Raw genomic sequence first — 22,101 nt, forward strand, 5'->3', positions numbered from 1 at the left:
ACCAAAGCTGAAAGCTTTATTAAGACAGCCTACTATATATTTCTTAGCAGAATAAACAACAGAAGTGAAGCAATTCTTTACCATATATGGACATACAGCAGAATATTAGCTCATGTGATTTACCAGAAACAGACTTCTGGAAGAGAAACGAAACTTCACAAGGTCAAAGCACAAACAACATCTTCACAAGGTCAGATCACAGCAACATGGCTGCGCCTGAGCAATTAGCTGACTCATCATGGCTTCCCATAATATTAATATAAATCAGGAGTATAGTAAAACCAGTTTGACTCATGTATAACTTGGTGACATCTGTAATCCAGATGAAACAAATGGTTCCAATTATTGTAATTAAACTTACAAGACAGACACACATGTTCTCTGGATTTTCTAACAACTATTTACCGAATTTCATGGGTCTCTTCATTTAAATGGAAAAGAAAGGCTCTCCTTCCCTACCCTGACCCTTAGTATAATGACTCTTCCACAGGATCAGGAGATGCAAATTCAGAGTGGGAATCGGTGAAGTTTTGTGATGGCAGTTAAGAGCTCATTAAGTCCAGTGTTTGCACACTGGGTGATAAATGGGCTAGAGAAATGGGTGAAAGGACAGGGACGCTGAGGGAGGCACAGGTGAACTAATGAAAAAGTGACCGAACCATTCAATTAATAGTTTTGGCAGCAGAATCTGACTTTTTTAAAAACTGTTTTTAGCTGTCCAAATGCTAGTAATTCCTTTAATATATATGGGTAGAGTAAGACCTAGTTTTAAAACAAAAGATTCTTTTAGCTTTAAATAGATGAACACAACCCTCAAGTCAGTGGATAAGTGATTTCTCAGGTTAGTCCTGTGGAAGTGGTTTGGGTTATCGATCAGTGGTAGATAGAGTGTGCATGGTTACTGTGTAAGGCCCTGTGTTCAATACTCAGCCATGCCCCCACCCCCCAAACATTTTATATGAAATAAAACTTTACATTGCACCCTAGCTGCACATGGTATCTACGTGGACCTTCTAATTTTGCATTGTGGCTGCTTCTGATTACAACAATGTGAAAGATATTATTATTCCTTTCCAGTTATAAATTGTGGTACAGATTTGCCTTTGAAAAGTGAACTTAAATTACCTCTTTTGTCTTACTAAAATGTTTATCTGCTTCTTTATTGGCTTACTGGTTTTATAGTCTATTATTTTATCCTAAGAATATTTAAAGATGTTATAATAAGGTTAATAACATAAACTGGTACTGATCTTTATTTAGATATCCACCTCGTTAGCTACAAAAATAATAGAGCTATTGGCATAATTCTGCATTCTACCTTTTTTTATCTTCTACCTTTTTGTTCGATAGGTAGTTTATGTATATATTTTTAACACAGTTACCTGTGACAATTAAGAATTATTTCTCTTTGGCAACATAAGATATTCCCCATATCTACTGTTTCATTTAAGGGTGGTAGTCAGAATAAGACTGGTATTGTCCAGGTCGAGTGAAGGCATCCAGTGAGTATTAGAAAATTATTTAGGAATTTCTTTTTTTTTGGTATCAGGGATTAAACTCGGGTCCTTGTGCTTGCAAGGCAGGCCACCGAACCGCTGAGCTAAATCCCCGGCCCTTATTTAGGAATTTGTAGTGAACAAATGATTATGTGGACTAGCATGAAATGTCTATAAATTTTTGATGATTGACATAATGAAATAGTTTTGCTGACATTGAATTTCAGAGTTGAAATAAAAATACTTATTACCTAAATATAGCTCATTGTTATAGTATTTTATGATCATGTTTATCCTTCTGATTCTTCTGAGTTATCATCTTATATTTCAGTATAAAATTATCATGAATCGAGTGATGTGATAATAGCCTAGTTTTATTCCTGTAACAAAATATGTAGCCATTTTGTAAAACACAAGCAACGTTAGATGTCCTTTTAGGAGTAAGTGGTATGACAGACATTTACCATGTCCCTTCTTTCAGAGTAGTGTATTAGGTTTTTAAAGAATTTGATAGTATACATTTATAGTATGAGTAATTTTATAAAATATGACTATCACTCCTGTTATTGATTGTGTTTTTAAATTTTGAACGGTTTGTGTCTGGTGTGTGTGTGTGTGTGTGTGTGTATTTGTGTGTGTTGAGACAGGGGTCTCACTGTGTAGATCAGGCTGGTCTTGAACTCAGTATGTAGCTCAGGTTGACCTTGAACTCAAGGCAGTCTTCCTGCCTTGGCCTGCCAAGTGCTAGGATTACAGGCGTGCGCCTGGCACTGATTTTGTTTTTAAAACTATCTGTATACTTTTCTACAATTTAAGGCAATCTCAAAGATCTTACATAGTACCTTAAGATGAAGAGTGTCCATGTAAATGTTGGTGATGTGCTTTCCCGCAGAAGGAGACATAATAGATGAATTCGTTTAATATGAAGACCCAGGGCCTTCCTAAAGAGCTATATCCTTAGGCCTATTTTAAATTTTGAGACAAGTTCTCACTAGGTTGCTAAGCTCTACCTAGTCAAATTTCAATGCCTATGTTTACTAACTTAGCACTTCTTAAATCTCTAGACTATGACAGTGAACATCTAATTTGTTCTGACTGAAGTAAAGGATTTAAGAAACTGGTTCAAAAAGTTATATTTCATCTGAATTCAATAAATATTGGTTGTGTAATAGGCACTATTGTAGGTTAAGGCCAAAAATATTGTAGGTTGGGGCTTACTAGTGACTTTTGTCTCAAGAAATCCACTATCCTAAATAATTTCCATTGAGAACTTCCCCTACTTAGAATATCTTTTTAAATGATGCTAATTTATTCCAAGTCTTGGTTTGATTCTGTGAACTGAACATTGTTAAAGGACCTCCTTCAAAATTGTGTTTTAGGAGATCAAATATAAAGATGCATATAAATTGATAAAATGTGCCAGTGCCTTTATAAAAGTAATCACAGGGTGTCAGCTGACGTTAGAAGAAATACCTCTTTTGGGGGTATCTTCTGAATCATATATCTTTATTTAATCATATGTCTTTGAGAGTATACTGATGTACATTTGAAATGGCCTCCAGCTGCACAGCACACTGACAAATTACTAATGTCCTCTCCCTTCATATTCATCATCACATTTTCTTCTGTGAGCTGTCCAAGTTTTGAGGAACCAGACCTTTCCTTGGTACCACTTCTGTCAGTACTGGAGGGATGATCTGAGTATGTGCAAATCATTATAAAATTTTTTAAAAATTATTTCCTAAAGTGTTTAGTTAAAGAATCTCAGGGTACTTTGCCCTGGGCTTTTTGTCTCCTTTAAAAATATTTAATGGGCACTACTCATATGATTGTAGTAAGGATGAATTAATAGATGGAAGATACCCAAAACAATGTGTGCACATAAGTCCTCAGTAAACATGATAGCCCTCCTGTAATTAATAAGACTGTCATTGGAGGTGAGATCGTACTCCGAGAAGACCCACCTGAGCAATGGACGTTGGAACTGAGCCCTGGAAGGGGAAATGGAGCATGCCAGGTAGGAGGAACTGCAGTTTGAAGGACTTTGCAAAGCAGTAGGCAGCTTGGCAAGTACAGAGATGAAAGCAGGCTAGTGAGATTGGAGAAGAGGAAGATTAGGCTGATGAGATAAGTCAGAATCAGCTTCTGTAGAGCCTTGAGGTTTTTTGATTTTCAATCCAAGAATATGAACCCTTTGAGGGATTTTAAGCAGAGGAGCAACTAGTCCAAGTTTTGCATTCTAAACTGTCTCTCCGGCTGTGTGGATCAGAAGGCCTGTGTGCAGGAAGAGGATTGCTGTGAAGGAGACAGCCCTTGCCTGGACTATTGTGATGATTTCAGATGGACAGTTTCTCAATATATTCAGGAGAGAAAAACCAGCAAGAATTAAAAATTAATAACTAATCAGCTACGGAAGGAGGCTCTGGACAATTCCCAATTCTTATATGACGAATTAGGTAGAGGAGAGCATGGAAAAGGGTGACTGGATGAGGCAAGGAAGACCATGGGTTTAATTTTAGACGGGTTAAATCTAAAGTGTCCCCTTCAGTGAGGACAACGAGTAGGTATTGAGCATACTAGTCTACAACTGAAGGAAAATTCTGGCCTGGAAAATTATTATGCATACATGACAATTAAAGACATGGACATGTGTGATATCTGGCTTATAACTAAGATCTTTACTGAGACCCTGGCCAACTTTGCAGTTCTACCAGTAGTTTACTGGTCAAATGGACAAGACTTCTACATTATTCATGCCCCCCCCCCACCAAAAAAACCCAGAGACTATTCATAGTGGCAGGCATTTATTATAACCTAACTTAAGCCTTTATGCTTACTTTTAAGATAATAGAAGTCCACATAACCCATGTTCTTTTTCTAGGGCACACTGACTGCTTATATTTTAGACTTATCTTATCTAGACCCCAAATGAGCCATCACTTTTTAGCTCACACAGTTCTCAAGGACTTGTGTTAGTATAAATGTAATGACACAAAGGCTTTTCTTTCTATTCCTTTTAGTTTAGATCCTGTTCTCATCTTGGTCATGGAAAGAGTTTTATCAGTTAAAATAACTTTGGCATTTGGGTAGTTTTGCTAATTTAATACTGGCTGGTACATTATCTGCTGCTCTCAGCTCTTAATATATTTTAGACCCTGTTTGAATAGAAATTGAACTGTACCCCTAATTCAGTTTTTGGTTTTTTTGCAAATACCAACTTCCTTTCATTCCTAGCTTTTCTTTATTGAACATTGCTAAACCAAGAATACATAGATGTTCAAAGTGGTTCTTTTTCTAAATAGTGATACTTTCATGTTTTCCTCCATATACGAAGATCCTAAACATCTAATTGACAAACTGGCTTCGTCTGTAAACCTTTCTATGTTGGTGGCACTAGTTTTGGAAAACAATATGCTGCCTGCAAAGTTCATTTACAAGAAAGTAATAATAACTTTGCAGTCACTACACTGTCTTTTCTTCTGTTTCCAGCCTTATATGATGTATCACACCTCACGTTTGTGGGTACTGCAATACTGCATATAGTATATATAGTAGTTTATGTAACCTTAGAAATATGCAAAAATCCTGTTAGCTCCTCTACATGTTTTTCTTCAGTTGACATCCAGTGATAATATGCTTCCAATAAATTTTAGCAACTTGACAAAGAATATATTATGAATTGAAATTTTCCACTGTCAGTAATTACTGATCATTTGTTACAGATTTTCTTTAAAATTAGCTTATTTTAATATTGTAGGCCTGATGATACAGGCTAATATACCTTGAGTTCAATATTCATAAAAGTGTCTTTAAAGACATAATGTTTTGACTAATATTTCCACTCATATGAAATGAACATGAAGGTATATAAATTGATTGAAAAGGAAAGAGAGTTGAAGCAGAGCATAAATCCTTAACATGTGACCTATGTCCAAATAATTGTGTATATCTTTTGCTAGCTTTGACATACCCAGTGCTTAACATGATACGTAGAAGGAATGATTCAGTCAAACACCATGATGTAAGAATTTCTTTCCCCTGGATATAGGAGCTTCTTAGAAGAAGTTGGCCAGTTATTCTTTGAGTTCTCCATGTTGTATTTTGATACCTGAACTTTTTTGGTCAAGAACTTGCAAAGCCCTCACATAGGCAGGATGGTTGAACTTTATTGGGAACCTGAAAAGTCTACGAGGACTCTAAAGAGTGGGTGTGCAAAGAATGAAGAAGGAGTACTGCAGGGACAGTGGGCTTCATGCCATGTGTATAGGTCCTAAGTAAAGAGTGGGGCTTCTTTAAGGAACTGTCCAGAAAGCTTAGGTCTCAGCAGCAAGGGAGGGAGAGAATGGCACAGAGATGGCCTGGATAGCAAGCTGAGGGCAGAAAGTGATTGGACAAAAATGGCATAATTACATTCGTGTTTTTAAAGGATCCTTCTGGCTCCAGAGGGTAGAATTGATTAGGAGTATAAGGGTTGATAAAGAGACGTAAGTTAAAAGAACTTAGTTGCTCAGGCAAGAAATAATGCAATATTGATAGTAGCGATGGAAACAGAGACTTGAGAAAATTTGGAAGAGAATGACTGGGCTGAGTGATTGGTTGGATGACAGAGAAGAATAAATGCTTTACAAACAGGACAGTAGTCAGGATGAGAGAAGATCTGAAATCTTACAAAGACAACACTTAGAAACAGGATTTCAAGAATATCAATGTGGCTGCATACGGTGGCACACACCTATAATCTCTGCACTTGGGAGGCTGAGGCAGGAGGATTGCTGTGAGTTCAAGACCAGCCTGGGCTACATAGTGAGTTTCAGGCCAGTCACATAGTGAGACCCTGTCACAAAAAACAAAAAACAAAACAAAACAAAAAAAAAAGGACTCCCTTTCCCTTCTTCAGTTAAATATTGTTAATGCACAATCAGCAGGAATAAGCTAAGTTTATGTCTACTTATACTCTTATTTGAATGTCCTTTTCAATTCAAAGGGCTTTTGAGGAAAGCTGTTCTGCACTTGTGCAGTTTGATCCAAAATAACATGGAAAAAAAACAATCCATGTGCCTTAGATAATGCTCCTGAATTCTCATTCGGGATCTGTGGCCAATGCAGTGGACAGTTCATACCAGCTTGGAGTGTTGGTCACATTTAAAGTCAGTCCTCTTAAAGCTGTATCTCTTTCTTGGTGTTTTTTGTTGTTGTTGTTTTGTTTTGATTTTTTGAGACAGGGTCTTACTATGTAGTTGAGACTAACCTGGAACTCACTATGTAGCCCAGGCTGGTCTCGGACTCAACAGTGATCCTCCTGCCTCAGCGTCCCGAGTGAGGGCTGGGATTGCAGTTGTGTGCCACCGTGCCCAGCTTCTCCTTCTTGTTTTATAAAACGAAAAGAATGGACTCTCCAGTACTGTGACAGCAACAGGCTATAATCCTAACTTGTAGTATATTTCCTTACAGTAAAGGCCACGAGCACTTTTTCAAAGATAGTAGATAGTAAATGAGATGCCCCAAAACGCTTAATTGTACTCTAAATTTAAATAAAAGATCATATTTATCATAAATCATACTGAATGAATTTCTGAGTTACTATGGTTTTCCTGTGTGAAAAGTAGGAAAATAACTTCTATTCGTCAGCCTTTTTTTTAAACAAAGTATAGCATGCTGGTTATGAGAATGCCTTCCATGACAGTGACTTTGCAAACTATTATTTTGATGGGCTTGGTGTTTGGACTGGTGGATCAGGTGTGGGTTTAGAAGAAAAGTGGTATGGACTAAAGGAGGGTCTTTGTTATAATTCTTTGCCTGAAATAGATGTATCTGGAAACTCTGGTCTGTGTTTTGGGAAGTTTGGTAGCACGTTGTTACTCTTCATAAAAGAGTTGGCAGTTTCAGAAACTTCCAAACATTCCTTGTTCCAATTCACTTCCAGTGGTGCGTTCACCACAGAGAGTGATTCCACCTGCATGCAGACCCCTGAACACCTCAGGAGGGGAGGAGGGTCATGTGGTGGTCAGAGTGTACTTTGGCGCCCCTTTTTGGCTGTGACATGGTGTTGACAGAATAGTATTTTCCTAGGGGCCAGGGATATTGCTCAAAACTACTTAACACTTTTATACACGGTTCATTCCTTTAAAGAACATTTTTTAAAATTGCAATAGATAGGGAGGATATTGAGAATAAAAAAAGAAGAAGCAACTTTAGCCATCATAGAGTTCACAGCTATAAGGAGAAAAATGCAAATATGGAGTTGCAAAGCAGTGTCATAAAGGCTGACGGATATGTCCCAGCACAGCCTGACATAACTCACTTCTCCTGGGATATCACAGAAAGCTTTGCACAAAAGTTCTTAGTGTTAACTTTCTTCTAGACTTCTTCATAGACTAATATATATTTTCAAATGAATAAAATAATTTTCATAGGTGTACGAAGGAAATAAATTATATTGAAATAGGGTTGCCAGAGTACTTTAAAAAATAAACTTGTTAAATAACAATGCATGTATTTCTTTATTAACATATTAAATAACAAGTTTATGTGTAATGTAGTGTTGTAGTTTTAAAATTATAAGCATAAATAGTATTTAGAGGTTTCTGCCACTATTGTAATGAAATACAAAAGTAGGCAGTTTCTGTTATTATCAATAGTTCATTGCCTATATTAATAATTGAAGGAAATGTTAAATTCTAGCATATGGATAATGAAATACAGATGTGATATTTTTTTCTTTGAAGTTTATGGGCCCTGTGTTAGAGACCTCTCACTTGAGTGAGTTTGTTGTTATTCTTCAAGGTGAGTAGGAGTTTCTCAGACTGATGGAACTGGAGAGCCTCCCAGCACATGAGGGCAAGCTGTGCAAAGGCAGAGAAGTACAAAAACAATCTGCTCTTCAGGGAGTTGTAGACTCATGTTCTGCTGAGGATGAGTGCCAGTCATGAGAATGAACTGAAGGGAAGGCAAGGTCTTGAGTATTTAGTCAAACCTTGGATGGGAAAGGGAAACCACTCTGTGTAAGGCACTGAGATACCATCATAGATAAGTTTTTAAAGGGTTTGTTGGTGACTTTGGGGTGTGGGCTGGTAGATAATGATCCTGTATTTACTCCATGATGGTGAGCACCAGAACAGAGGTGTCTTTGGAGATGTTAGGAGGAGACTGGTTAAATTTATGTTTTGTTTTTGTTTTGCAGTATTGGGGATCAAACTCAGCACCTTGTGCTTGCAAGGCAGGCACAGTGCCACTGAGCTAAATCCCTGGCCCCAGCTGGTTAAATTTAAAGGCAAAGATTTAGGGGGAAAATATGTGGCCAGTCATTTTGTGGATATTGCAGGAGTTAGATGATCCCAGATGATACGCCAAGGAGATTGGGTGGGCTATGATGCAGTCATGCCTTTTATTTTAAAATAATAACGGTTGTGTTAGTTAAAACCTTACTTTTATGCAAGAATCATTATAGAACATTATTTCATCTTACCCATAAATGTTCCTAGGAGGGAAGTACAATTATTATCCAATTTTATTAAAACCAAGGTGCAGAGTTTATCTCACTTGCCTACAGTGAGGTTACTGTACTCTGCAGTCCATTTTGTTCTCTTCATCTCCCACCTTCAGCCAAACACATATTGAGTGTGTGTCAGTATTATACAAATTCTATGTGTATTGTAAATAGATGTGAAGTACCAGTTACCCATGAAGCAAAAGGGTTTTTCAGTTCCACATATTGAAGTGCTACATATTTAAACACTAGATTTTTATTTCAACAAATTTCTCTCCTTAAAATCAATACCAGGTTATGAAAATCCTTAAAACCAGAGCCATTATGGTGATCTAGCTGCAGGGTATGCCTTTTAATTAAAATAACATTAAACATCTTTCAGAGATACTCCATAGACAGAACTCATTATATAACAGATAAGTTCTGGGCTCACATACAGATTAATAGGTACAGATTATAAAACTTGCCTTTTAAAATTTTTTTCCAGTCATTTTACCTTCTTAGCAACTTTGATTCTGGCAAAGTGAGAGATCATGTTTAAATAGCATGCAATGTTGACCTTGGGACAGCTTATACAGATTTTGACAAGAATCATTTGTGAAAATAAGTTGAAGCCCAGCTTAGACATGTAAGGACCTCCTGTATAAATCCCATTTTAGGATCTTGTCAAGATTTCCCAGGCTTATTTGTAACATATTCCCTCTAGCTTGAAATTCAAGTGCTTTCATACATCACATGTGTACAATCACATATGTACCACCAGTGGTTCAGAGCCGTCCAGCAGCAAGACATACACATTACAGCCCTGTTGTGAACATGTGAAGCCTATTGGAGAAGAAATGTTAGAAGTTTGGGGACAAGAGAAACCAGTCATAGAGATAGTGGCATACCATAGCCATCTTTTTCTTGCCAGGGTAATGCCAAACAGTATTTTGATGTTCCCCACATTGGTCCAGTCTTCTGCTGGCAAGGTGAAATTTTTTGTTTTTCAAAAAATACATCTAGCCTGGACTCCTACACAGGAGTACAGAGTAGATACTGTGTGAGTGGCCTGTGCTGAGCATCATTCCTTGTGAGCATGAGAGGCAGCTGCTTCAAAGGGCAGGATATTCTGGCCCTTTTTATTACTCTTCAGAAAATATGATTGGCACTGACAGTAGCCAGAGAGGTCTGTTACTTTCTTTGAAGTAGTCAATGGACAAGTCTCCTTTATTTTTCTTAAGTAGTAGTAAAATATCACAAGCTAATAATTTATTGACAGATTTTTTTTCTTTTGGTTCCGGGGATCAAATTCAGGACTTTGTGCTTGCAAGGCAGGTGCGGTACCACTAAATCTGTGGCCCTGTTTTGTTATACTCTTGGGATTGTCTGTGGATTTTAGTCACATTTACAAGTGATTATAGTCACAGTTTGTGTCATAATGGTAACAGGACTTTAGACCCATAAAAGGAACTTTGACCAGAGTCTCCTAGAACAGTAGCAGATACTGCTTCCTCCCCACCCCAGTTACATCCCACAGAAACACTAATTCTTGTGGCTGGTTGTCTGAACAAGACCCTGCTCTTTACCAACCTAGTTATTTTATGGAAACTTCATAACAAGTAGTATTAGATAATTAGTAATCACTACATGTACTTTACCATACCCATACTCACACCTGTTGTGACCTTTTAAAGTCACACCTCCTCTTGAAATTGAAAATAGATTCTATGACATTTTCCAACCTTCCATAGTCCTGGCACAATAAGAGATAAAAGACATAGAAGATGCTGTTCCCATCAAGGAGTTTCAGTTTGTAAAAAAGATGCTTATACGTAATTGTCTATAATCTTGGGTGAAGAATATCATTCTTCCCTGGGGAAAATAATGAGTTTGTCATTTGAAGAAGATAAAGCTTGAAAGTTTATTTTTAAACTGTGTAGGAGAATTTAATTTGCAGTCATCAGTGACTCAAAGTTTAGTGTGTCTTAAATATTCCACATTATATGGTGCAAGTCTATCTATACTGTATAGTTAATAGTCATTATTGGAACCTGTTACTTTTTGATATTTTGCATTGATGATTGTGTCACTTTTTCAGTAATTTCATCCTGTAGCATATTTTTTTGGAACTGGTGCTATATATTATATTCAAAATGAAGGTAGATTAATAAAATGTCTTAACATTTATAGCCCAAAAAAAGTGCACTGCTTTTTTTTCTTTTTCCGGACAGGCTTTTGCTGTATAGTCCAAGCTGGCCTTGAACTCCAGCAGTCCTCCTGCCTCAGCGTCTGAGTGCTAGGAATACAGATCTGTGTCACCACATCCAGCTTGCTCATTTTTATAATTAGCAGCACCATAGCTGAGTCAGAATTTGTTTTTAAATTTTTGGTTTCATTTCTCTTTGATTTTAGGGCCAGGGATTTAGCTCAGTTCTTCTGCCACCTGCCTCACAAGTGCAAGGACATGAGTTCGATATCTGGTACCAAAAAAAAAAAAAAGCTGGGGATTTAGCTCAGTGGTGCTGCTGTCTGCCTCACAAGCACAAGGACCTGAGTTCGATCCCCAGTACCAAAAAAAAAAAGTTGTTTCCTAGAGAGAAATTAAAAGCCTTATCTAACTAACATATGTTACAGCCAAATAGAATATTTATTGTTTTAATTAATTAGGGTTTATATAAACATTTACCTTTGTGGGACCTACATATTTAGCCCTTCCTGATTTCTCATTTTTATCATTTTAAGATTAATATGTGATTATGGCAATGGATAATTTCACAAAAGTTTAGTGAACATTTGAAATTGAACATAATAACATCTCCTGGAACAACAAATCTTGGCTTCTGTAATAAATTTGGCAGAATTAGATCATCTATATTTATATAATTGTTGTGCTATGCATAAACTAATAAATAACTAGTTTTTTTCTTTTGTTGCCGTAGTGACGAGCTTGGCATTGAGCTACATCCCTAGTCTTTTTAAATTTTTATTTTTAGATGGTCCCACTAAGTTGCCTAGTCTGGTTTGGACTTGGGATCCTCCTGCTTTAACTATCCAAGTTGCTGGGATTGCAGGCATGCACCACCACCTACCTGTCTCAATTCTTGACAGTTACTATGCAGTAATGTTCACCTTTCATATTAATATATGGATTTTTGTTCTACTGTTTTATCTCTGACTAGAATGGAATTCAGAAATCTGAACATGTTGATGTATGTGTGTGTGTGTTTTTTTTTTTTTTTTTACTTTCAATGAGATTTGAAGGACTCTTCTATGCTTTTTTTTTTTCCTGGTACTAGAGATTGAACTCAGGACTTTGCGCTTGTGAGGCAGGTGTGGCGCCACTGAGCTAAATCCTGGCGCTAGTACTTTTCCATACATAATGCCATCACTCAGTTCAGCTGCTCATGAATTGCAAGAGGAGTTAGTGCTGTACTTTCTAAAAACTTATTCATATCTATTGGTTGCTTTGTTATACTTACTACCTAGATTACTGACTACATCAGTGCAGGAAAGAAAGTCATTATTTTTTAAAACAGTTCATCTGATTATGAGTCCATTCTGGCTCTGGTATGTACCTGCTGACTGGTCCACTGATTCCTGAGTCACTCTTGCAGGCTTCTCAAGGATGGGCAGGGGGGTAGCTGGAGTTAGCCAGGCCAAAGCAGCAGGGACTCATGTAGGGATGTCATTATCTGTGCAGAAGCAGGAGAGAGCTGAAGTACAGTTTGTATTGTATTTTCAAGAAAATGTGGCAAGCCATAGAAATCTAAAGATCTTAAACTTTAGGAGTAACGTGAAATAATATAGTAACAGAAGCAGAAGAAAACAGCAATAGCACACTGAGAGGATGTTTTTAAAAAATCAACAGAGCATTGAAATCTCATCAGGAAAAAAAAGTGAGGATAGTAGCCATATACTTCTGAAAGATCACTTAGGATCTACAGGATCTTTGACGATTAAAAACATTGAAGGAAAAGCTACAATTGAAACAAATATTGGGGAAGGCTAAACATTCATGTGTAAATGAAATTCAAACATTAGTCTGTGAGACTGTGGGAGTTGTAGACTTAGAAATTATTTTGTCAGAGAAAAATTGGCAAAGTAGAAATGGTAGCACTGAAAAACAAAACTTAACTGCCCAGATTCCTTTGTGAGAAGAAACACAGAGGAACAGTTGTGAGATGTTAACATGGATACAGTCATAAGAGCCTCAAAACTCATGTGCACAAAGCCAGATAACCTAGAGAAGCAGGAGCAGTCATCCTCTTCCCATTCCAGAGCACACATCACACAAATGAGAGGCAGTTCCCAGGACAGAGGCTCAGCCAGTCTTTAGTGGTGAGACTTTGATTCAGTGGTGCTTTTAGATCCCTTTTTATGAGGTCCAAGTAATTTGAACAGACCAAGGTGCTTGCTGGATGCCTCGTACCCACTGGACTTTGCCTAAGACAGGGGAGAGTCAGTATTGCCACTTTTCGGTCACATGTTCACAAAGACTGTTTGGGACTCTGTACCAACGTCATTCCTGCATTCGGCACATAATACTCAGAACTCACCATGTAACAAGTTTATGCTAGCTGCTAAGAAAGCAAGGTCTGAGCTGATAGCTCTCCCTGGATGTAAGCAGTATCTTAAAAAGTCTTAATATTTACATTATCTGTAGGGAAATGTTGGGATTTCAGTAGAAGTGGGTGTTTCAGAATATAGTTAGAAAATAAGGTATTTTACACATTTGTAAAATTATTAGTGTCAGAAATTGTGTTAGTCTATAAGTGACAAAATACTTAAAATGACAGAGACTTAAGCAATAAAAATGCTTCTCTTCTCATATAATACAAATTCAAGGGTCAGGAGTTTGAAACCCCTCTGCTACATGTAGCATTATCTAGAATCTAGGTTGTTACCCTTTTGCTGTCCTCATGTGAGCGTCCTTCACAAGTTGGCTCCAGATGGATACTGGGGCTGTACCATACTGTCCAAGAAATAAGCCAGATGGAGAGAGTATCTAAGATCAACACTTCCCAGTTGAATTTTCTCCCTATAAAGTCTTCCTGAAATCCTTCACCCTGCTGGTCATTGGCCAGCAGTAGTCCTGTGGCCACATAGAGTTCTCCTAGAGCTTGGGAAATGATCATTTAGCAGTTCGGAGAGGGAGGTGGACCCACAGTAGGCCCATCGTACAAAGGAGGAAGGAAAGAATGAATATATATAGACCCTTAATGATCTTTGCCACAATACTGGAGCTGCAGAATGTTACCTGTATAGAGCATTTATTTGTGATTCTGCTTAAAAATAGAAAGGTTAAACTAGTTGAGCCAATAGGAGTCTACCTACTTTCATGATGTAGTTCACTTTACAGTCATTAGAAGTCTGAGGCAACTTTGCACAGAGTGAAAAATGTTAATTATTTTCAACATTTTACCAGTTGCTCTACAAGAGAGTCATTAAAAATCTCTTTCATTACCTTATTTTGTTGGCCTTTAAAACCAGTGAAATAGTTGCCCATTATTGTGTTTGTTCCAAATGAGTGACTTGAGTGAATGAGTACTTTGCTCGTCTGTTCAAAAGAAGAGTCTTGGCAGCTGCCATTTATTCCAGAGCTGACATAGTGCCAGTTACTTTACTGGGAGCTTTGTGGATTCTCTTTTCATCTAGACTGAACTAAACGCTATTATTTCTCCCATTCTACCAGTGACTCTAAGGCATAAAAAGTTAAGTGAATTTTGGATATCACATGGCTTGGCTGATGGCAGCACCAAGAAAGCAGCTCTTAACCACTGTGCTTGTAATAATCATGCAGTCTCATCCTGCTGCCAGAAGGAAATTGCACATACCGTTTAGGAAGTTGACAATAATCTTTTGTGATCAACAAGCAGGAGATCCAAAGAATTTTGAGCTATTTTGAGCTGGGCTGGACACACTTGTAATCCCAGTACTCTGGTAGGCAGAGGCAGGAGAATCACAAGTTAGGGGCTAGCCTAGGCAACTTAGTAATTTAATGAGGCCTCTTCTTCAAAACAGGTGGTGTAGTGATCTGCAGATACAGTTCAGTACAAAGACCTTAGATTTTCTCTCTTGTACCACAAGTGTGCGTGTGTGTGTGTGTGTGTGTGTGTGTGTGTGTGTGTTTCATTCCGTCACTGAAATCAGACTCATTTTTTGAGATAATCTTTGTTTGAAGGTTAGCTATTTGGGACCTTAATTTGGGCTTTCTTTTATTAATCTTGTTTGTTTATTTTCATTAATTATCCTTTCCTTCGATGAAAAAATAATTTTCCATTGATCCTAACACCATCATCAATGTGAAAGCAATGCCTAAGAAAAGTAAAATCATTGTAAGGTGTTTATCTCCTTGGTTTTTCTAAGAGCAGTGATCTTACCCCCTTGGTTTTGAATATAAGCATCTGTTCTAATATGAATTTTTGGTGTTACTGTATTTTGTTTGGAGTACTTGTTTTTAAGGCCTCTTGTTAGGTAGATACACATGAAAAAGTCATTTAAGGCAAGAAGCAAGTAAGAATGAAATACCCTTACAAAGCAATACCCTTTGGACAAATTAGACTACATCTGTGCACTCAGATGAGAAAGTGAAGCTAACAAGAGCGGTTCCCCTCTAAGCTTCCTGCTCTGATAGAGATGAATTATACATGTGCACCTGAGTACTTTCTTACATAATCACTGTGTGCTGACATTCCTATTTTGACACACTCCCAGCACCACTTTACTGATTGCTGCTGATTTAATCTACCTTGAGTTCTTTTAGTTTAGTTTTTTTTTTAATTAATTGAGTTTATTGGTACATTTAAGGTATACAGTACAATTACGTTCATTATTGGGATCTTGTACCTTTACATGACAGGTCTTGGTCCTCATTTTTTCCCCCTTGTCTGTGCCCTCCTTCACCCCCTCTTCCCCTCCCCATTTACAAACTATATTTCCATTTTTTCATTTTTTTTTCTTATCCCTTATTACCTTTCCTCTATCCTTCCCATTCTTTTAGTTTTGTGAGATTCTGTCCATGTCAGAGTGGCATAATAAGAACCCGGGACAGTGATATTAAGAAGAGTTCCTGAGCGTGGACCTGCTGATATCCAGGAATGACTTCTGGGTTGTGTCATTTTATCTTTCACAGGACACAGCTTCCAAATCCTTCTAGGAGCTGAATGTTTCTTTGAAGCAAAGTCACTTTTTGCTTCATATGCAAACATAATTTTCTATGAGAGTCAGTAAACCTTCACAGTAACCCTGGATGACATGGTAAAACAGTCTAAGCCAAAGTATATTTATCCTTTTGATTTTGTTGTTTGCGTAAAGCACTTACGTGTGATAAGAAAACTCAGTGCCAGGTGTTGTAGCATTTGACAAAAAGTATAAAAGGGCTGAGGATTTAGCTCAGTGGTTCCCCTGCTTACTCGAGAGTGCAAGGTCCCGAGTTTGATCCCAGATACCAAAAAAAAAAAGAAAAAAAACAAAACAAAACAAAAAACCCCAAACAAAAATGTCTAAAAAGGATTTGGTCACCAACACTCTTTCTTGGTTTATAGGAAGATACTTGGGTATCATTTAATGATAGAACCATCATTTACTAATCAAAATGTGTCCCTTAAAGAGAGACAATTTAAAGATCTATTTACTTAAATAGCTAAAGTACACAGAGTACATAAGCAATTTCTTTTATGTTTCCATAAAGAAAATACATTTAAAGTAATATGACTCTTTTTATAAAGACTGTTGCTACTGTATCACATTTTAGTTTCTGATATCCAAACAGTAAAGGTAAACCAGTTCTGAAGAATTGATTCCCATTTCCACATTTATACCTAGAAATTATTTTAACTACTTATTAAATGTTTTGTTATTTTTTTTAAAGTCAGGAGTTTACCTTAGTTCATTTTAAAGCCTACAGTTTTCTAAGTTAGTTGACCAGAGGATTATTTCTAAAGCATATTGTGGTAGTGATACAGTCCCTGTAATATTTTAAGAAAAAGTTAATCACTTAAGAAACGAAATAAATGTTTCCTTTTTTAAATGTTTCCTTTTTGTCTTCATTTGTTGAATGGGGAAAGAATGTAATTTCTAAAGTTCATGCCTCTTAGGTCTCCTTGAGTTAGTAGTGATGAGAGCAGAGTGTGTGGTTGTACCATAATGCTGAGCAAACAAAACCAGAAACAAAAACCACATCTTGATGTCTCAGTTTATATGAAATATCCATCATAATAAACAAATCCATGTAGACAAGGGGTAGATTAGTGGTTGCATGGCGGTGCATGGAGAATTTAAGTACAGAATTTATTTTTGGTGATGAAACTATTGTGGAGTTGTATAGTAGTGATCATTGCACAACTCTGAATATTTAAAAATTGACTGAATTGCAAACATGAATTTTGTCTCAGTGAAATTTTTAAGAAGCATGTATCATATTGATCATCAGTTTTCTTCCAGTGTGTTGCCTGAGTCTTATTGGAGGATGTAACCTGTACTTCGTATGCTGTCTTAACAAAATAATAGAAGATTCTTAATCTGTCAGTGTCGAAGCATCAGTTCCTTCACTCTGATTGTTAATTTTTCCAAGTGGCATAACCTACATTGAAGCACACTAAAGACTATGTATAATGAATATAGACTTTGGAGTCAGAGAACCTTCATTAGACGCATAGACTGAGTCCTCCGTCTTTGTGAGCCCTGGTTTCCTCACCTGGATAAGGAATGTTTATGTGTTCTTTGTTAGGTTACTAAAGAACCAGATGACATGGTGTGTGCTCATGAATGTAGTGTTATACACTGGTGTGGAGACTGTAGTTAGTATCGTCTTTGCAGTTTTAATTTTATCTTATTTTCTTTATATCGTGTAACCTGTTTCTTTTATAAACATGTGGGTATCTGATGTCATTGTGATTCTTCAGTCTGAAGCTCGGCCTTGCTGTTATTTTGTCTGTAATCTTGCTCAGACAGTGTAGCATCTCTCAGTCTCATCTGTACAGATCAGGATCGAAAGCCTTCCTCATAAAACTGTTGTAGGTGTTGAATGAGCACCTGTGATTATTTAATAATGTATGATTATTTTCATATAATAAGACTCATCATGAAGCCAAAATCCTTTTCATATCTACAAATACAAGTTGACTTAAGGTCTAATTATTTGAAAAGCTAAAACTTCCAGTCTCTTAGGTATTTCTTGTAGTATTTCTTTTCTGCCCCTTTCATAAAGCATAATGTGAACCAAAGAACATTAATCACTATTTTTCTTTAAAGGTAGTATGTCGCACTCTAGATTGTATCTATATGTTGATTATGAAGTTATATGGAAATCTGATTTCCTCCCAAAATTAAGGTAAAAAATTATATATAAATGTGTATGTATTGTGTGTTTATGCAGTATTTTGTATTTACCTATATAAACCCACATGCATGGACATGCCACCCTGCTTTTGCAAGTTTGAGGTTTTTGTTTTTAACTTAAACATTCATTTAGTGTGGGAAAATGCTTCACCCCAGTGGAAATGACAGACATTGCATGTAGTGCTCTCTTTCCTCCTCTTTGAAGACTTTGTATACTTTATTGAAATAAAATGGAATAAGCAACCGAGGGATTTATTTTAAAATTTAGGTAGTCCATTACTAGAAGTTACAGCCTATTGCTCATCCAAGCAAGATCCTGATCATTTTTTATTCTGTAGGCCACAGTACTATAAAAAAAAATTTTGTAGGCCGGAGATTCAGCTCATTGGCACCATCCCTGTCTCCCAGGTGCAAGGTCCTGAGTTTGATCCCTGGTACCACACACACACACACACACACACACAAATTTTCTATAACTCAGGAATCACGTTATTTTTAGTTTCAGCATCTAAGAGTGCCCATGATTCAGAGATTTCCACAGAGATATATGTGGATTTGATGTGTAAATAGCAATTCACAGTTTGAGTAAAGCTTTTAGTTCTGTTGTTTTCATGGGCTGAGCTGCGGAGAACCAGGTGTAACGGGCCTAATGGACCCGCGAGTCTGTTGCCCATATATGTGACAGTCATCATCGCTTTGCTTACCCAGCCAGTGTTTACTGAGCATTTATGCATCAGGCAATGTGGATGTCACTGGGAGGAAAAAGACGTATAAGGTAAAAAGTATTTTCCCAGAGGTCACAGTATCCTGGCAAAAAAGTACACAGTGTACATTATACTGGCAAACATGTCATGAACTCTTGGAGGAACAGTGTGGTGGGTGGTAGTAATACCAGTGCTTTGTAGTGGCATGGGAAAATGATGGAGAATGATGCGTCTAATTCTTCTGAGATCAGAAGGCTTCATAAGAGGAGGCCACGAAGCACAGGAATGATAGGAAATTATGGGAAAGTAACAGTCTAGTCAAACAGAACACAATGAGGGAAAATACGAGAACATATCATACTCTAAATTCCGAGTTTCTCTTCACTGGCAAGGGCCCATGGCACCTGCACAGAAATAGCAAGAGGAGGTTAACAAGACAAGTAGGGACTAGGTCATGCCTCAGCAGGAAGTGTTTTGTACCCCATAATACTTAGGTAGGAGAGAAGCTGATCAGCTGGATTTAAGGCAACACAAACAATACAGCAGATGAAGTCTAGAAGCAGGAGACTCAGAAAAGTACAGGAAGGATTCAGATGGAGATAGAAAGGGTAGCAGTCAATAGAGCTGGCTTTTTAAAGATTGATAGTCTAGGACTATGCTCAGGTTTTTAGATATAAAGTAGTTTTGACAGGCAGGAAAAGGAAAAATAAAACTTCAGGCAAGTTGAATTTGAAATATTTGCGAAACATCCAGATGATTGGGCAGTTAAAACATGAGTTTGGCATGCTGAACAGAGAAAGTGGAAGAACGGGGGTCCTGGAGTCTCAGTGTATAGTATGTGGTAGTTATGGTCACGTCAGGTTGATGTTTCCCAGCATAGTCACAGGAGTAGACTGATGAGAACCAGAGGAGAAAGAGCAGTGCAGGATGCAGCAGTGTGAGAGATGGAGGAAGGAGGGGAAGTATGTTAAGGAACACGGGATGAGCACTCCTTAGAAAAGGAGTGTTTTTAGGAAAATTTTATCACGTGATAAATGAAGATTTGAATAGAAAATTTAACGATGAGAGGATCACCAGCAATCTGTGAAAGCCACTTTAATGGAGTGATAAGGCATGATTTGCTTCATGAGTCATTACCAATGGACCCCTCACTTTTAAAGTTGACTTTCAGTTATGAAGTCGGCTCCTTTGCCAGGCTTCCTACAAGGCATGACACCCTGTCTATTCTGGACAGGATTCTCTGGAAAGTCGGATTCCACATCACCCATTCAGCACAGTGTGGAAGGAGGAAGAGAGTGAAACCTGGGAGAGCCTGAGATAGCTGTCGGGGGAAGGAATGACAGCTCTGCACAGGTCAGGGCTCCAGTTCACTCCCACAGAATGCAGAATCAATCACTGAGCACGGTGAACTCGGAGGACAGCAGTGGACTCATGGCAACAGATCACTGTGACACCTGTGTTTCCACCATTTATTTTCTGTAATTGAGCAATGTCAAAGGCTGTCATTTGGAGCCAGACACTGTTCTCAATGCTTCATCTGATTGGGTTTAATGAGACAGACTTTAAAAACAAATGGACCATTTTCTGGAGGGTTGATTCACACTTGACTTCAGAGGAGAAACTCAAAATGTTTTAAATCAACCCAGATCAATTTTTGAAAGATTTTTCCGAGGCTAGAGAAGAGGGTACATTTGCTGAAGGCCCTAGGTGCTGTAATGAAGATAGGCCAGCCTCTCTCTGTCTTAGAGACTAAGAAGTTTCTTCTGCTGTTCTTGTTTACTCTCATTAAAAACATTTTTACAGCTTTAGAGTCTCGTTTGTTCTAAATACATGAATATATATTTGTCCTCACTGCTAAAAAGAAAGGTCAGAGATTGAGAAGGTAAATCTTCCCTAGCAAGAACATAAGTGCTTGGTTCCTGTTGCAGCTGCTATTGACATTCAGGCTTTTCCAGCTCCTGGGAGTTTCTGTTCTCCATCCTCACCCCACCGTCACCATTGCAGTCCGTGCCATAGCCGCCTCATTGGCTCTTGTCTGTGCTCCCCACGAGTAAGAGCTTGAATTCTGCACACACTCAGTTACCATGAATTCCCTTCGTAGTCTGTAATGGCCTCTCACCCTGAGACTTTGCAGCCTGTAATTTAAAGGAGGGCCCTGCTTTCCTGTGGCCCTTCTGTGTGGACTTTAAGGAAATTGGCCTTTGGCAGTTAGTGTTTCTGAAAGTGAATTATCACTGTTATTACTCTCTGTCAGTTTGGCTGATGATTGAATGTTTACCTAATGGCAACTTTGCCTCTAGCAGTTTGAAAGCAAGGCTGTCCCTTAAGGTACCCTGAGTTTTACCTATTTATTTCATTCTATAAATGACACATTAGTCTCGGTCCACACATCACCCCCAGAGTTTCTTCCATGAATGGGCAGGAACAAGCTAATGGTCTGCCTTGCTTGTTGGAGCTGCTGTGCAGCGAGACACCCAGCTAACCTGTGTTGGGATCCAGCTGCCAGTGAGCTGGATCCTGCTCTGCAGGTGCAGAGGTGCAGCAGGGTCCTGTCTCTCAGGGCCTCATAAAATTCAGGACTTGGCACAGCCCCGAATTTTGAAACCAATCACTAAAAAGCATCATAAGTTCTACAAAAGAGGCGTGCTTAGAGCAAAGCAGACGATCATCTTCACTGACTTTATTGCATCTGAATTTATCTGAAATTCAAAATAATTGTACCTCCCTAGGAAAGAGCCCCCATTTTTTAAGTTCATTCAGCAGTTCCTTTTGTAAAGCACAATCCATTTATGAATGCCTTCCTAACTCATTTCTTTTAAAAATATAAAATTTCTTAAAATAGAACAACTATACAGTATTTATGCATTTGAAATCAGTAAAATCAGTATTTTTGAGATCTTACAACATTATGTGTCTACTTTCTTAAAGTTTGAATTTGGAGTTAAATGTAATTTATCTTTTTTATGTAGACTCTTAGAAGAAGTACATGGGTCTTAGGGCTGGAATAGAAAACTTGAAGTCTGAAATTTACAAGGTCCTTTAAATTACACTGTAAAAGGGGAAAATCAGGCCTAAAACTTTATCTGTTTCTCAC

General features: G+C 37.7%; 1 protein-coding gene across 1 annotated transcript in view; it reads left to right on the forward strand.

The window, feature by feature from the left end:
* Window positions 1-22,101, forward strand: part of Slc2a13 (solute carrier family 2 member 13) — a 271,310-nt gene that overhangs the window by 179,707 nt on the left and 69,502 nt on the right. The gene's annotated exons all lie outside the window — the stretch shown is intronic.

This window comes from Fukomys damarensis, unplaced genomic scaffold, assembly GCF_012274545.1.
Source record: "Fukomys damarensis isolate Sample0158 unplaced genomic scaffold, DMR_v1.0_HiC HiC_scaffold_15, whole genome shotgun sequence".
NCBI classification, from domain to species: Eukaryota; Metazoa; Chordata; class Mammalia; order Rodentia; family Bathyergidae; genus Fukomys; species Fukomys damarensis.